Consider the following 12466-nt stretch of genomic DNA (forward strand, 5'->3'; position numbering starts at 1 on the left):
CAGTCATAGGCTCGGCCTCCAGACAAAAGGCTCACAATCACGATGGGGCCTGATTCAGAGACCTCAGCATACGCTAGGAGATGACAAAGGGATTGAGCACGTGTCTTTAAAGGCCAGCAGTGTCAATGTCCATCTCATATTTTATACTCCCAAAGCCACAAAAATGCCTTTGACTGGCTCGTTTTATCTGTGATTAAATTAAAGGAAAAGATCTAAAATATGGGGGAGGGGGGAATCTATGCACTCACATGTTAATTTCAATATTATTTTGGACTGTGGGAAATTGGAAATAATTTAAATGTCTGATACAGGAATGACTGAATAAACTGTAGGGAATTTCCTTGTTGGAATATCAGGAATTATTAATGTAATACTTATAAAGTCTATGTGATAACAGAAGAATGTTCATATTAAGTATAAATTTAAAACTTGAGACTATGAAGATTTATAACAAGAAAATGTTGCTTGAGGAAATTTTTCAACATCATGAGTATCAAGGAAAGGCAAATTAAACCCATTGCACATTCATGAGAATGGCTAAAATCAAAAAGAGCAGTGCTACTAAGTGTTGAAGAGGGTATAGAATAAACGGAACTCTCAGACATTGTAAAGCAGGATAACTACTTTAGAAAATCATTGGGTAGTTTTCTATACACTTAAACATACAAATCTACCCCATGACTCAGCAATTTAATTCCCAGGTATTCACCCACAAGAAATAAAGCCTCACAAAAAGGCTTGTAAAATAATGTAGATAGCTACTTGATTCATATATACCTTTACCTGAAATAACCAGATGTCCTTTAACAGATGAGTGACTAAACAAATTCTTATATGTTCTCATAATGGAATATTAATCAGCAACAAAAAGGAACTAACTATTGATAGTTCTCAAAAACTACTGAGTAACAGAGGCCAGGACCAAAAATACACTATATTTCATTTCTATGCAATTCTGGAACAGGCAAAGCTAGTCTCAGGCCACAGAAGTTCGGAGATTGCCTGGAGGCAGGGGTGGGGGAAATGAGCTACTGGACACAAGAGAACCTTGTGGGGTAAAGGAAATGTTCTAGATCCTTATCATAGTGGTATTTACTCAGGTGCATACATTTGTCAAAACTCTTTGACTTGCACACTTAAAATGTGTGAATTTTAAAGCATGTAAATTATAACATGAGCATATATAGAGGTGAGAATATATACTGCATGTTTATTTGTGGTGTGTTTGTGTGTAAGCTACATAATGCGTATACACATTTGCTTAAACAAGCATATAAACACATACACAACTTGCCTAAGGAGGAAAACCCAAAGGAAATATACTAAATTATGAAAAGTGGTTATGCTTCGTGAATGAGCTTATAGATGACTTTCTCTACTTAGATTGCCAAATTTTACCTGTATGGTTCTATTCTTGTATGATAGAATAATCAATGTTTATTTTTAAAAATCAAAAGCTGCTAGAGGCAAGCACTTGTGGTGATCTATAACATGCTAGAGTTTTATTGTGGTGAGGTTCTATGGATTTTTTTCTAGTATGTCCACCAACCTAAGTCTTCAAGCTTAGGCTCAAATCTCACATCCCCTAATAGGCCATCCATAACATCTATGCTAGCAACAAATACTGTCTTATGCCATTCACCATCTTTCACATACTGTTTCTCTTTCACCATATCATGTGCTCAGCAAGGGTTAGAACAATATCTTTATTCTTTGTATTCCCAGCAGCTCCTACCACAGAAATTTGGAGAAAATAGATCTGATCTGGCATAGGATCACTATGTATGGTGGCACAGGCTGTGTACAACTCCAGGCAATGACACCAACGCCCCCTCCCACTACCTCCATGGTATCCTCAGGGGTTGTACAACTAGTCCTTAGTCAGATTCCCCGTTCCCACCATTTCCTGCCTTTGTGACCTTGAAGTTACCTCCTGAATCTGTTTCCTTTTCTGATAATAAGGTTGTTAGATAATTAAATTGAGATAGAGCGTGTTTAAAGCCCTCTTCAAACTATATCACACTGCAATGTTAGAGGTGATGCTTTTCATGATACATTTTACCTCTGCCTTTCTTTACCCCTTGCTCAGTCCCATGACTTCCTCACTAACTTTCACTTAGTTCCCTGATATTATCAAACATGTCCTGACCTCAGGGTCTTTGCACAGTGCTGTTTTCCCTCTGCTTAGACTTTCGCTCCCACATCTTCTCACAGCTGGTTTCTTCAGGGAACTTAGATTCCAACTCTAATGTCACATGAGGCTTTACCTGAGCATATTAAAATAGCCTTCTCCCCACTATCACTTTCTTTCTCATCATCTTGTGGTATTAGTAATTGGAGTTATTGCTTGTTTAATGAAGAATGTCTGCCTCCCACCTATAACCTCCCTGTGTAGAGAATTCAGGTTTATTTTGTTCAAAACTGTATTTCCAGCCCCTGGAGCACAGTAGACACTCAAAAAATCATTTACTGAAGGAACAAATCCTTATTGATAACTAGAGTGACACAGATTTATTCAATTTCATCTGCCAACTATTTTCCAAAAATGAGACCATGAAACAAACATTCCTTGTTCCCCTCTCTGTGCAGAGTAGGAACACACTTCCGTGGCTGAAAGAATCTGCTCAGGACATGCCTGTTGACCACACATCTCAACATTTGCCACCGAGTCTGTGCTGGGTAAGACTCCAAGTCAGCCACCACGTCATGAGGACACAGGGAATAAGGAGAATATTGTGCTGCCCACAGAGATGGATGGTTCCAGAACAGCTCACGAAAGCACCTCCTTCTGACTGGACACACCTCTCTCCCAGCCAGGTGCTTTGTTCCTTTCTCCTGCGCCCCTTTCTTTTTCTGGCTGGGAGCAAGAAAATCAGGCCAATGAGCCTTACCTTTGTTCCTTCTAGCTTTCAATGTGGGGTTTCTTTAAAGTTCTGTGCCGGCGTAAATCCTGCCAACGCCACAGTGGAATTTTCTAATCCATGCCAAAGATGGAGCTCATTAATTTTCGTGCCTGAAAGAAAGAAAACACTTCTTTAGGAATTGGCATGTTTAGCGTTCTGCTGAAGGAGGGTGAGGCCTCCCTGCAAAGAAAATTAATCTAGGTTTGTAGGTGGCTCATTCAGGGAAAACCCAGTTCTCCTCACAGAGCTCACAGGCCTGCCAGGCCCAGTGTTGTCTGCACCGAAGGCCACTGCTGTCCATGGAGTGAGGGCCACGAAGGGCCTTGGGAGACTTGAGAAAAGGCTGCATTGCAGTCCTCTCCCCATAAAGCGTCTACCCAGAACATTCCAGAAAATTCTTCTGCACTCTCTCTTCCTTTTCTGAAATGTACATGATTTCTGCAGGGGTCACCCCTGCCTTTCAAATTGGAAAATATGTGAGCCAACCCAGGGTCTGACCCTAGACTCTCAGGTCCTGACACCACCAGAAAAAAGCCACAATCTTTTTACACCATGGTAAATAATTTACAACAATGTGTTTTATTAATAGCAAATAGTGTAGAGGAAATAAGTAAGAAAATGTCACATTACATGATTTGGACTTTAGGTGGGTTTTAAAAAATGTTTGTGACACCTTTTTCTGTATATCTTCATTACATATCCATATATATATATGTATTTACTTATACATATTTGTATATATATTACCCTATGTCATAAAACTAGCATTAATTTCCATTTTTACTGAAGAAACAAGTCCCTATTGATAACTAGGGTGACACAGATTTATTCAATTCAGTCTGCCAACTGTTTTCCAAAAATGAGACTGTGAAGCGAATATGGCTTGTTCCCCCCTCTGTGGAGAGTAGGAATCCTCTATGACTGTATTTTGGAGAAGAATGTAAAAATCACATGGTTATAAACCTTATGCCTTCTTGATACAGATGACTGAGAAGTTGGAGCCCCAATCCTCAGCCTCCATTTTAACTTTCCTCTGCTATTAGAGGGAGTTTGGTGAAAGGATTTAGGATGCATTGTATGTTAAGTTAGTAAAACTCTAGTATGAATTAGTTTGAGTTTAACTCCCTCTCTCCTGTATGCGTGCACACACACACACACACACACGGGACCTGGAACTCTGTGAGCATCTATGGAGTCACAATAAAATGACACTGGAGAAAGGAATGAAAGTTGCTTAAATTAAACTGGCTAACTAAATTCTGCCAGGCCTGGGGTTTTCTGACTGCTGTAACTGTCAGCAATCTGAAGACAAATGTCAAAGGGGCCACAGGCTAAGTTCTCATGCTACCAGACCTAACTTTTCTGTGGCTCATACTCAGATCAGAGACTGAATAGCCGTGCCAAGTTGTTTGAAGGAGCTGCCAGGCCAAAAGCAGAGAGTGGGACTCGGTCACCTTAGTAGGTATTTTCTGGATTTTATTATACTTTTTTTTTTTTTACATCTGGTTAAAGAACTTCAAAACTCTCATTAATGATTTTTAAAAATCTGATTAACAGAGTTTGTGGAGAGCCACACTGTGATTAAGTGGTTGGGGAAAAGATATGAAGAGAGGTTAAGGAGCTGTAGTTTTTAAGTCTAGAGGGAAGATCTCAGAGGAGGAGGTAGAATAATGATTTTTAAGTGCCAAGCACTTACTAATCAACTGACATGCATTCTCTGAACACTCTGAGCCAGCATGAGCCTCAGCTCTATCCTAAAACCATAAAGAATAAGGCTTTAAGAAATATGTGTACAGTGACATAGGAAAGATTTAAGATAAACATAAGATAGGACTTCCTGGGATAAAAAAAGTAGCTCATTGTGGAACTGGAAGACACAGGAAATTTAGGGGAAAATAATAAAACTTAGAACTTTTATAAGCTTTTGTCATTGTTGAAAATCATCACTTTTATACATAGAATCTACCAGAAAACTCTGGTATCCAATTATGCAGAGGTGGCCTCTACATAGATATGGTGATGGGCAAAATTGTATTCAGAGATTTAGTGATGGAAATAGCTGAAGGACAAGAGAAACCAAGTTTGATGCATCCTCACAAACAAGAAGGTAAACTCAGCATCTGATTCTAGAATGAACAACCAAAGTTGGACCTGAAAAGGATAGCTCAAAGTTGGAGGGTGTGCTTTGGACACACATACCAACAGAGCACAAACTGGAATAAGTGGAGCTTGGTGAATGTCGTGGAGGTGGGGCAGGGGAGACCCTGGGCTATGAGTTCCAAAAATCAGGTAGAGGGGCTTGACATGGTGCCTTTTTAGGCTCGTAAGGGGGAGGCAAGACAAGATAAAAGTAGTGATTTGAGAAGTTTAAGTTTGTTAAAAAATGAGTGAGGTGGATTAGAAAGAAAAGGAAAAAGATGATTTCTCACAGTTCTTGTATGTCATTATATATAATGCAGAACATTCCCCACAAGCTAATGAAGTATTTGGTTGTCTGCCTCCACATCTATAGGACTATAAGTTCACTAAATGGTGGTCTTCTTTGTCTAGTTATTTATTGAATTCTTAGCACCCAGCATAGACTTCAGCATGAAGCAATGCTATACCAAATTTTATTGATTGAATGGGTAAAGTAAACCAGGAACGAACGGGAGACAAAGTTCTGGAGTCCTGAGCTCATCTTAAAGGCAAGCCAAGATGAACTAGCCAAGATGAAGTCTGGTACTTAAGGGTACTTTTTGCTTAGGGATGGAAACATAAAGCTCCATTGAGCCTTCTTACACAGAGGCCCGGAGATTTTGTTCCAAGATGTCTAGTGTGAAGCATGTTTCTCTTGACTGGTACTTCCCACTTGAGACAGAGGGTTATGATTCCAGAATACTAGGACAACTGGAAAGTCCAACTGGATAGTATCTTTGGTTCAATTGAAACACTTCTGACAGTTTCAGATAACTGCGACTGAGTGTACAGAGATATCCCAGGAGTAGCCTGAAGGAGAGCTAGTGGAGACCTGGGAGGATAATGGGAAGGAGAAAGATTTCATTAACTCCTGAAGGCTCTGCTGTTATCTGCTCATTGCCCTATTGGTATTTCCATGGAGGAAACAAAGGGAGGTATCATGAAAAGATGCTAATGGTGAAGCCTCCAAGGGTATTTAACTTTGTCATTTGTAAGAGTGAAATCTTGAATCAGCTACTGGACTTTTCTGAACATCAGCTGACTCATATGTAAACTGAAGGTAATGACAAATTTCCCTCTCCTGGTTTGAGTAAAGATCATTTACAAAGCACTTTAGAAGCAAAAAACTGCCTGACAGATGTTATTCATCTGCCTTTTTCTCCCTTGTTTTCATTTGCAGCTAGTCACTGGGTCAAATCGCTTATTTTTATTTTTTTTTTGCGATTTGCGAAAGCTTCTGAGTTCACTTTCAGTATCCCACACACAACAAACCAAACATTCTTATCTCAGTTATCTTTCACTAGCACTAGCAATGGCAGAATTTGGTAATGTGGGTATAGGCTTACCCAAAGTCTATTTCCTTTTCCTCTTGATATTAACATAGTAATCTAGAGATACTTCTTTACATGTGCAACAAAACTACTCTGCTTTTCAGTAACACTGCTGCAGAATTTAAATCATCTGAGATAGCATAGGTCTTCTGCTCTAGGCTTTGGGAAAGTGCATGATAAATGTGCTGACTGTAGAGCAGAAGAATCTTCATTCTGTTAAGAAAATTTTAACCCCCAAATTTGTGTTTAGAGGAGGTCAGGAGACCCCACATTCATTCATTCAAGAGACATTTCTCCGTGAGATTTTCACACTCCTTTTAACATACTTGTGCATATCAACAGCCTCTGACACACCAGCAATGTTCTTCCTCAGTGCTTTCTCCATAGTGTGGCCTAGAAACACCAGGGGCAGACTTCAACAGTGACGATAGCAGTTGGTGAATTGGGACTCCAACTTCTTTGATTCTCTGTTTGAATAACTCTGGGGCATATGCTGCATTGTTTCCTGGATCTCCTCTATGGAATTAGGCTTCTGCTGCCCGCAGTGGAAACTTCCTGACACTGCTGTTCATTGGCTGTCTTCCCTTCTCCATCTAGCTTCTCCACTCCTTCCTCCTGGCAATTCCTGGGGTCACTTTCCAGACAAACACTTTTCATTCAAATCTGATTCTCAGAGCTTGCTTCCAGGGAGATCCAACCTAAGGTGAATTTTTTTTTTTTTACCAGAGTCAAGGCATTAAGGCATTGGGCTAGGTATTCAGGGAACATATTTTGCATCAGATAAAGCCACTAGCCCCAATGATGCCCACAGTTCAGACAGGAAATGACATGTGCAGAAATGTAACATGAACAGGTAGTTTTTCATTTCTCTGATATTTTCAAATCCCCTTGGCCCTCTCCCTTTCTCTTACTCCCTCTCTCTCTCCCTTCTGGTTCAGATAACTGGAAGACCCTGACAGTTCATAAGAGGTAATCATTACATTTTTGGGATTTTTCCCTCAACAGTTCCCTAAACACAATCATTATTTTAAAAATGAATTATGTAAATTTATAATGAAATATATACATATTAAAATCAAAGGTAATATATACTTACTACTACTACTTCCTCATTATTGACTACATACATATGCTCTTGAGATTTCTTACATATATTAGACCTATGTGGTACCATACAGGTACCATCTTTTATTTTACCAATGTTATGTACCACACATTCCTTTGCACCATTATGTTCAATGACTCAAGACTTTGAAGCCAGCTACAGTGGGATTATTTTCATCACAGAAATTAGCAATTGCTATAAATTAGGAGTGCCCCTCCTACCCTCCAAACTGTGATAGCCAATTATTAAAAATATACCCACAGAACATCAACTACATTTTGCCAGGAATATTACAAAACATCTTCTATCTGGTCCCAGTGAAGCTAACCTAACTATTTCCACATTCCATTTAAAGTGATCTTTTAAAGTGCAGATCAGATTGCTTTATTCTCCCCTTTAAATCTTCTCCCATGCCCATGCAGGCTTCCCCATTCATCCTAGTTCTCTCTTCCATATCCACTACAGCTGGTCCTCTAATACTTCCTTCCAGTCATTTCATTATAATATGGACAAGAGCCCATACCAGCCAAGTTATTTGAGCACCTGCTCTTGTTATACAAGTTCCAGTTTCTAAGAGCCTGACAACCGTGAGGACTTCAGCACATACCTTCCTGCCACACAGTTCCCTATTCTTTCTTGCCTTTCCTCCTTGAATTCTAGTCAGGAGGTAGCTAGTCTGAACCAACTGGTAAGCAAGCTCCTTCTTGTCCCAGAATTCTTTCACTTATCCTTCCTTCTCCCAAGACAAGCTCAACTTCTTCTCATCACTTAGGTGTCATTTCAACCATCATCTCCCCAGAGAGATTTTCTCTGATCCTCTTCCTTACATCCACTGCACTTCCTGTCTCCAAATCCCCCACTTCCTGTCCTCCAAATCCCCTACTCAACCCATTACTTGAGCTTATTTTATTTTCCTGGTAGCTCTTACATCATCTTGATTCCTCCTCCTTATTTATTGGTTGGCTAACCCACTATCTTACCTATCTCTGTTCTTCTCACTAGAATCTGAGCTTCATGGAGGGAAATTTTACATCATTCATGGTTATTCCCCAGCATCTAGAATAATGGCTAGCACATAGTAGGTCATGAGTTGGATTTATCTGTTGGATGAAACTATGAACCTTGCATCTACTCTCTCCCTTCCCATTCTTTTCTCAGTCCTCAAGTTTGGTGATTTCATTCTCTCCTCCAAAACTGTTACTCAAAGTATCTGATGACTCCTACATTGCCACATTTAATATATACTCCAGTTTTCATTTGTTGGATTTTCCAGAAGGTATCTTGTAGGGCTTACTGTTCTCTGTTTGTTGAAACTCTATCTCCTGTACAAATCTACCCTGTCTTTATTACCTTTCCATCTCTCTTTCTTGGACACACAAGTAAATTGCATCATTGCTGTCATTTCTTCACCCCTGTGAATCTGGCTTGTCCATGTAACATGCTTTGGCATTAGATCAAGGTGAAGTGACACAATTCGAAGGCATAGTGAGAACTTGTGTATTTCTGCTTGTTTTCTTTTGCTTCATCCATTGCCAGAAGTAAATGCCCCTCTGGCTCACTACAACCAGGAGACTGGAGGAGGCAAGTGGAGAAGAGCTACTAAGATACCTCAGTTAAGCCCAGACTAGAAGGGAGCCCCCACCCACCCATGACCCACTAGAGGGCCAGCCAGGATTAGTTAGGTCACAGAATTCTAAGAATTAATCTATTTATTTTAAGCCAGTAAATTTTGGGGTGATTTCTATGCAGCAGAAGCTGATTTCTGCAGTTTTTGCAAATCTTCTTTTCTCTGTCCACTACTCATGCATTGGCTATCCCATACCCATTGCAGTTCCCAGCTCAAGATACTGTATGATCACTTCTATCTTTAAGGTTTGAGCCTCGGTTTCTATGCTTAGTTATCCACACTGGCTTCCACCCTATATCTTCAGACCCACAGAAGCAATATATCTCTCTGGACTTCCTTCAGGCTACTTGAATTCAACATGTGAAAACAGCAACATGTGAAAACATCCTCTCCTACCCAATGAGGTGACTATGCAATAGGCTACCGATCCAGGGGCCCCCGAGCTAGCTGAGCTTCACATTCACCCAAGAGAGTGCTATAGGAACAGTCATGACTATCACTGATCACAACCCCTTTCCTGAATTGCCACATCTGAAGGTAGGTGCCCCTACTCCTCTCCCCAAATGGATACAGCACAGAACCCAGCGGTTGTGGTCAGAGACTATAAAGTTTCCTCCTAACCAGACCCACAGCACTGCACAGGTGACTCAGCCTGTCCATGCTTCCTCATCGCTAAAACAGAGATAATAACTGTACCTCCCTTATTGGATGTGCTGAGGGTTTAATAATTTCCCATATGTGTAGGGCATGTTGAACAGTGCTTGACATGTAATAAGACCTAAAAATATTATATGCTGTCATGAAGACTTACTTTTCACATGACATTTTATTCTGTTTGTCATTTATCATCCTTTTCATAGTTGTTGATAAAGCAAAACCTCTTTATACACTGTAAGATATAATTTATTCTCATCTTTCTGCCTACTCTTTTAGAATAAAATTTGCAGTTTAGTAACAGAAAGCAAAGCAAAGCATGAGTTAATGGACCATACTAGTTGATAACTCTTATATATTTAGTATATTTAGTTTTTTCTTAATATGAATGCATTGTTTTAAATACACAACTAAAACTTACTATGTCCTTTTTTTGAGTCAGATTGACTGAAGTATAATTTGCTCACAAATAAAATTCACCCTTTTCAAGAGTGTATCATTTGATGAATTGTACCAGTTGTACCAGTTATGTAACCATCGCTGTCTCCAAGATAGACAACGTATTCATCACCCCAAAATGCTTTCCTCAGGCCCATTACAACATTTTTTTAAAAAAAAGATTTATTTATCTATGTTTACAGGGCAGCAGCGTGGTGGGTGAGAGGATTCACCAGAGACAGTGGGGAGCAGAACAGCAGATGTACTGAAATACACTGCTGAGGGGAGCAGCGGGCCATGCCATATGGGTCAGCTCTCTGGCTGCGGATAGAACTCATGCTGCAGTGGCTTCAGAGAGCTTCATAATGTGTTGCTTTAACGAGTTGCACCACCAGGGAGAGCCCTCCATTGTGATCACTTTTTAAGACTCATTAATACCTACCCACTCCTTCACTCTTCAGGTTTTAGCAAAACATAACAATTTTGTGTATGTCACAAAAGCCTTTGGTCTTCCAGGCCTTTGCTTGTCCCATTCTGTTTTCAGATGCATCCTTCACCCACTGTTTGGCCTAGCTATAACTCCTACTTTTTCTTCTGCTTTTGCTGTCACCTAACTCTAGGTTAACACCCCTGTACCAGATCTTGTCACATCACCTGAGGCTCTCTCTCTGACCATATGGGCAAGTTTGTGTTCTATGAGCAGTTTAACATGTGGCAGCCCCTCACTGGGCTGTCCCCCAGGGGGATGGTAGTGACCTGAATAGACAGGACCCGGACGCTGGAGCGTGTGACCCGGACGCTGGAGCTCTCTTGTGCCAGTGCAGGCAGATACAAATCTATGGTAGTAAACTGCCTGAATCTGGAGGAGGCTCCTCACTCTTCTCTGTCCAGCTAGTCCTGGGATGTTTCTGGACTTTTCCAGAGACACTTTGGGAGAATGCAAGGCTGAAACGCTGATGAGGTGGAGCTTGGCAAAGGTGGGATCTGCAGGCTATGATCATAGCAGTGGCTATGAGAGTCAAGTCTGCTCAGAGGTTGTTGGGGCTGGGGATCTCACTGTAATTCAGCCCGAGTTTATCTGCTCGCCACCTCAGAATGGCCAGTGAGTGTCTTAGAGAAGTTCATCCATATTCAGAGAGGTTAACTAGTTTGCCCATGGTCAACCGTAGCATATGCCAACCAGAAGATGGAATTCTATTTTTTTTTTTCTAGTTGGGGCTCAACACTACAACGACTTGAATTTTGAAATCTAGTCCAGGTTAATTCCCACTGATTGATCATTAATGTGCTAAGGAATTGCTAAAATAAAAAATAGGAATGAATGGCTTAATTTCAAATTTATCCCCTCACGATGGCTTATATTTTCCTTGTCTTTCCAACAACTAGTATATTAGGATTGGCAAAAGTTAGGTTAGTAAGACATAATTATCCAGGAATAGACATTGGAACAGGATTCCACAGCCACAGAACCAGGGAAGGGGAACTGGGAGCAAAGTCTGCAGCAAGCCTCTCATCTTTCTTACACTTTAATTCCAAGAATGCGACTATGATTCAAATTTAGATTTAGCTTTAAGAGAGATTGATAAAATAGAAAAAAAAAAAAGAAAACCTGGCCTAAAATTATCTTAATTGAATGATTTTGTTTGGTTACGCAGAGAGTTGGTTCACATGGAGGAAGTTACGTAATCAACAAGTTCCATTTGCTCGGTTTTCCGTGAAACAGGTAGGTCTTCCTGGGTCACACACTCACCCTCCTCGTTCAGTATGGAGTAAAAAGCCATAAGGTGGATTGCAGTTAGTTGTAGTTAGTGCTCTGCCAGATGTGGCCTGCACTAGCAACTCATTCTGACTCAGTTGTACCCTTCCTAAAAGTGGGTTCAATGACGTCTACTCGCTTTTTTTTGTGCCCTTTTTGCCTTTCTACACAGATTCCTCCATTTACTCAATAAAATTCTTTCTGGATCGGATTTGCCCTCCGGGGTTGACTCGCAGCAGAACCCGTCCTCAGACCAGGCGCCTAGAGGGGGCGCTGTTTCGGAGGAAATTAGCTGGTTTAATTTCTCCCGGCATTTGCGGGTTGCGCAATCCTGCTCAGGGTGACACCCACTGCCACCTCAGCTTGGCAGCTCCTGGGGCGCAGGCCCAGCACTGCCAGGATTCGAACATTCCGCCGCTAGCCTCGGCAGCGCCAGCCCCAAAGTCGGCTGCTGAGAGCAGCGCCACGGCCCGG

This window comes from Condylura cristata, unplaced genomic scaffold (genome assembly GCF_000260355.1).
Source record: "Condylura cristata isolate star-nosed mole 26May11 unplaced genomic scaffold, ConCri1.0 scaffold00022, whole genome shotgun sequence".
Lineage (NCBI taxonomy): Eukaryota > Metazoa > Chordata > Mammalia > Eulipotyphla > Talpidae > Condylura > Condylura cristata.